The following is a 6000-nucleotide window of genomic DNA, read 5'->3' on the forward strand; positions in this document are numbered from 1 at the left end:
TATTACAGTAGCCATAATTTTATTTCACATTGTTTGCTACAAATATGTACCGCATTTGAGGATGACCGTCTCCACAATGCTCATTCACGAATCCATGTTACTTCCGTTTGAAATTTTTACCAGAGCAGCTAATCGGTACGAGATATACACGTCCATTAGTTGTCAGACCTGGAAAACAAACAATTTTACATTCCATCGTCTGACATCCTCCAAAATTGAAGTGTCCGTGCTAGTTACCCTTCCGCCTCTGAGGTGAGTGGTGAACCTGATTTAGCTCATGGCTGAATTCACCGGCGTCAGTTAAAACTAAACACATCTTAAAAATATTTCTGTCTCTGTAAGAATTTTTGTTTGTTACTGAGTAGGAAAGGCAACGGCCTTGCCGCAGTGGCTACACCGGTTCCCGTGAGATCACCGATGTTAAGCGCTGTCGGGCGTGGTCGGTACTTGGACGGGTGACCATCCAGGCCGCCTTGTGCTGTTGCCATTTTTCTGGGTGCACTCAGCCTCGTGATGCCAATTGAGGAGCCACTCGACCGCACAGTAGCGGCTTCGGTCAAGAATAACATCCTAACGACCGGGAGAGCGGTGTGCTGACCCCACGCCCCTCCTATCCGCATCCTCCACTGAGGATGACACGGCGGTCGTATGGTCCCGGTAGGCCACTCGTGGCCTGAAGACGGAGTGATTATTACTGAGTAGGAAAACTACTCTCTTAAGAAGTTCTTAAAGTTAATTGACGTCTTAAGAAGTCCTGAAAGTTAGCTGACGTTTTAGGATAAGAGTGTTAGTTGTAAGATGCATTTATGATAAAATACGACTGAGAACCCGCATGAAGTCTGCTGGCCGCAGTTTGACGACCACAGATCTACATCATTATACTTCCTTATTTATTGTGTCCGTTTACTATTTATATCGTACACCACCCTCCTATGACCTACCTTTATGTAAAACGCAGCTGCTGATCCCAGTCCAGTGTTAGAAACAGGTAACATGGCATAATGGACTAGGTACTCGATTAGTATTAGGAAAAGAGCTGGATTCAAATTTGGATCCAGGCAAGAATGAGGATTTTCCTAAACGGTGTTAGGCGAATGCGTAGGTGGTTTCCTTAGCAGGAACATTCCTCATTAGTCTCAACCACCTGAGAAGGCCTGTAATGACCACGAACTCGACGAGACGTTAAAGTCTATCGTTATTTATCCTGTAGCGTATCAGAGACGTCTCTTATTTATTAAACTACACAGGTAACCGTAGTTATTTACTAACTTCTGTCACGCACTCACGTTTTTGCTAACGCATCCGCGCCTTTCTTAGTGTTTTCGTGAAAGATGATTTAGTATAAGCCAGCAGTTTCACATGCATCTTATCTCAAGGGAATGATGTGGGGAAGAAGTGAAACCGTTCTTCTCCACAATCTTCAGCTTCCTGCACTCTCGGGGCGTATTAAACGATGAAAGGAGATGCCAGCCAGAGTTTCACAGAGCCATTTAACGTCCATTAGGAAAGAGAGACAGTGAAGCTTAACTTTCTACGGATTAGCGGTGGTAAAAGGGGGCGCCAAGTTCACAAGCTCGCATTCTGGGGTGGAGCAGAATTTAACGTCTGCGTAATGGTTTATTCGGATTTTGAACTTTTTTGCACGCGGCCAAAGTTGCTAAGAAATACCACTGCCAGCGCAGATGCCGGTACATTCGTGATTATCGCAAGAATGGGAACTACTATAAATGTAGGGAAAGTTTTATTACTGTCACAAACTTTATTAATTTTTGCTTTTAACTTTAAAAATTAACTGCCGTTAACTGAGAAGAAGAAGACGGAACGCGTCAGTAAGTCTAAAAGCGAGAAACATTCGTAATAAGGAAGACTGTCCAGTCTTCAAGACCGATCAAGGAGGCACAGACTGGAGTTTTGGACGACAAGTGGGGGGGAATTATGAATTAACGTTCTACTATCACGATTTAGATTCTCAACGGCCTCCTTAAATCTACACTGCTGAACTTTAAATTTCTAAAACCAGAAGGGATATCAAATAACGAGCGTTTAATTATTGTGCGTATGTATTGTGATTAAATTAATTGTAGAAATTTGAGGGTGAGCAGAGTGCGAAATTTAGTAAACAGAGTAGCGTCGTCTGGCTCTAACATCTACATCTACATGTTTACTCTGCAATTCACACTTAAGTGGCTGGCAGAGGGTACATCGAACCATTTTCATACTACTTCTCTACCATTCCACTCTCGAATGGCGCGTGGGAAAAAGGAACACCTAAATCTTTCCGTTCGAGCTCTGATTTCTCTTATTTTGTTATAATGATCATTTCTCCCTACGTAGGTGGGTGTCAACAAAATATTTTCGCATTCGGAAGAGAAAGTTGGTGACTGAAATTTCGTAAATAGATCTCGCCGCAAAGAAAACCGCCTTTGTTTCAGTGACTGCCACCCCAACTTGCGTATCGTATCAGCGACACTCTCACCCCTGTTGCAAGATTACACGAAACGAGCTGCCTTTCTTTGCGCTTTTTTGATGTCCTCCGTCAATCCTACTTGGTAAGGATCCCACACCGCGCAGTATTATTCAAGCAGAGGACGGACAAGTGCAATGTAGGCTGTCTCTTTAGTGGGTTTGTCGCATCTTCTAAGTGTTCTGCCAACAAAGCGCAGTCTTTGTTTCGCCTTCCCCAAAATATTATCCCTGCGGTTCCCAACATTTCTAAGACCATTACCCGTGATCTAGGCCGTATAGAAACCAAATAGATTAATATCTAACTAAAATTAAGATTGGAAAAAAATTGTTTGATATTTTTAAAATTACTGGACAATACATAATATTTCACTAACATTCAGTAAATAAAACTCACATGTTTATGTAGGTCTTATGTGAAAACAAAAAATAGTGAAAGTTATTACGATGGTTGGTATTCCATATTTTTTACAGTATTTTTTATATTGAGTTTGGTTTCGGCCAATGCACATTCTAAATCGTGTTCCATCATAGTCGCAAATCCAACTTCACACCTACAAGTTATGACGAATGGAACCAGTATTCTTATGGCTTTTTGCGATGGTAATAGACACTCGTCACCAATCTTTCTCTAGAATGTTGGTACAGTAGATCCTCCCTAATCCGGTCTCCGATGGTCCGACTCTCAGTTTAGTCCGACTATCCCATTTCCGGTGTTTATTTGCCTACACGAGCGCGCAAAATTCCTTGGCCTTTAGATGCCCACTTGGCTGGGGAAGCGTAGTGAGAGCGAACGCTGTAGGGATAATAGGCAGCACTGGAGGGTAAGTGCTGTTTTAAACTGAAGCCTACGTTCACATTATTTGTAAATATTAAGTGGCGCCCCTCCACGCCCACACTTACATGGTGACCATTCAAAAATATCTACTGTCACCTCTGTTTTCGTTAGTATCTAAAAGGAATTCCGCCGAAAATGCAGCGATTTATTTCAGGGGCGGTGGCATGGGGGGGGGGGGGGGGGTCTAGCCGCCCCATCCCCCCCGCCAATGGAGTATCAAATAACACGGGATACAATGACTTCAGAAATCAGGGAATATATTACTTCAACGGATTCAATCATTTTTTTAAATAATGTAGTAATTTAGGTTGCAATATATTAAAAACACATTTTAACAAAAGAATAAGAGCGGAAAACAGCTTACTATCTAAACCAATAAATATCATTTAACCTAAAATGGGCGTCTTATTATTTATTAATATACATTGGATGTATATTAATGTACGAGTACCAGTTACAATAATCAGAAAAGCAAAATATGCCGGGTATGCCTACCAACACTTAAATTGCTGACCCCAGACAAAAACTTCGAAATCGCCAGACATCCGGGTTCAAATCGTATTATTTTCCCGGGCAAACACATTCTGTAGACACGGTTTTACCCTGAACTCCAAAACAGTTACCAAAAACTACTTTAAGCAACACCAAATTTTATCAGTTTGTCGGTGGAGGATGCCCAACTCTCCTTTTGTTAAGCGATATTCCATTCCCGCAAACATCCCACCCCCCGCCATTAACCCTCCCCTACCCCTTGACCGACTTTTATAGTCGCCACTGATTTACTTTCGCCTGGCTTCTTAACCATTTGTAATATTCAGAGAAGCGTCATGAGTGGCGAATTTTGAGTAAAACGTACACTTTTTTTCTGGTTGCCATGTTAAAATTTGCTTCTTTCGCCAAAACACAAAGAAGTTTACACTGTCTCACCTCACTAACATATTTTGCAGATCGCTTCGCGAGGATTCTGAAACAGTGGCTTATTAACTTTATTAACTGAGGAAAAGTAAAGTCAGTAGCTTACGAAAAACCACATGCTAGGTACAAAAAACGTGTAATATTTTTACATATGTTGTTCAAAAGCCCATAGCATTTCTCTTTTCACCAGCTATAGATGGCCGTTATAAATTACATTATTTCACCGAAAAAGTCTGTTGTTACCGTAATAACACGATAGATACGGAAGTTTTACATAATAGCTATATGGTAAAATACTTACTCCTTGCAATGCTATCTTTTGCCAAAATCTCATTTCGATATCTCAAACTGTTTATGAAATATGAGGAATCTTGTGGATATTTCACTCTGGCTTTATCAATGGCGCGGCGTGATCGCAAATGAGTGTGCTACATCAGATCAGTTTTCTCAAGATTGATGACAGATAGATGCCTCCACCCAAGTCTAAAGAAAACTTCAACATGTTAGCTAAATTTCATATGCAACAACATGCAATATACACCAAACGCAAGATCATAGCCTCTTCTGTTTTTGATTGCACACTTTTACTTTCACGTAAATATCACAATAAGTACGACCATTAACGAAATGATGAGCCCGCCGTAATGAACCTGACATATAAAGCTATAAGTAAAGCAAAAATGATTTGTTTTACCGAATAGTTTCTGTAAAAACGTTTGAGAAAGATTGCAGGCTGCGCGCTTCGATTCTGTCATCGCTAACCGGCCAAAAGGTGGAAAACGCTTATCGGCCGCCCCTTCTGAACAATGGAATGAACTCGCCCAGTGCTTTGGACGAAAACTGGTCACTGCGCATTGCTCACAGCATCCTGCGCGAGTTATACAGTCGGGACTAGACTTGTAGATGGGTCGTCATCTGTGACACGGACAGTAGGCAGTTGACCTTTGCTAGGTGCGTCAGTTCGATCACTTTCAGTATGAAATAACTTGTTTCTAACTCGATCAATAAGTGCTACTGTGCACATTTTTTTTAATTATTTTGTGAAAGTGTTCTTGTTATATATTAAAGTGTGTAAAACTAAATTATGGCACTCAATACACGCAAACATGTGACGGTGACTTTACCACTGGGCGTTGAGCCCAGTGACGTGTATGAGTGGTACAGCTGATGCTGAATACACAACGGAAAGAGAGTTAACTGACGAGCAAGTCACTGATACTGTTAACTCGAACAAATGGTTCAAATGGCTCTGAGCACTATGGGACTTGACTGCTAAGGTAACCAGTCCCCTAGAACTTAGAACTAATTAAACCTAACTAACCTAAGGACATCACATACATCCATGCCCGAGGCAGGATTCGAACCTGCGACCGTAGCGGTCGCGCGGTTCCAGACTGTAGCGCCTAGAACCGCTCGGCTAACTCGAACAGCCGATGAGAACGAGAAAGATGATGACAATGACGAACACAATGGACATACAGCTCGAGTACAACATACAGGTGCTCAGAATGCATTTGATAAAGCTCTTAGGAGAGCCGCGCGGCCTAGGCCGCCTTGCCACAGTTCGTGCGGCCTCCCCCGTCGGACGTTCGAGTCCTCCCTCGGGCATGTGTGTGTGTGTGTGTGTGTGTGTGTGTGTGTGTTTTGTCCTTAGAATAAACTAGTTTAAGTCATATTAAGTAGTGTGTAAGCCTAGGGACCGATCACTTCAGCAGTTTGGTCCCATAGGAACTTACCGCTACAAAAAAATAAAGCCCTTCAATACATCGAACAAAGCTCTAGGA

At 42.1% G+C, this 6000-nt stretch overlaps 1 pseudogene; it reads left to right on the top strand.

Annotated features, from left to right (window-relative positions):
• The first annotated feature begins 369 nt into the window (after positions 1-369).
• LOC124552406 lies at positions 370-487 on the top strand (annotated as a pseudogene).
• Positions 488-6000: the final 5513 nt, after the last annotated feature.

Source organism: Schistocerca americana, chromosome 1, assembly GCF_021461395.2.
Source record: "Schistocerca americana isolate TAMUIC-IGC-003095 chromosome 1, iqSchAmer2.1, whole genome shotgun sequence".
NCBI lineage: Eukaryota > Metazoa > Arthropoda > Insecta > Orthoptera > Acrididae > Schistocerca > Schistocerca americana.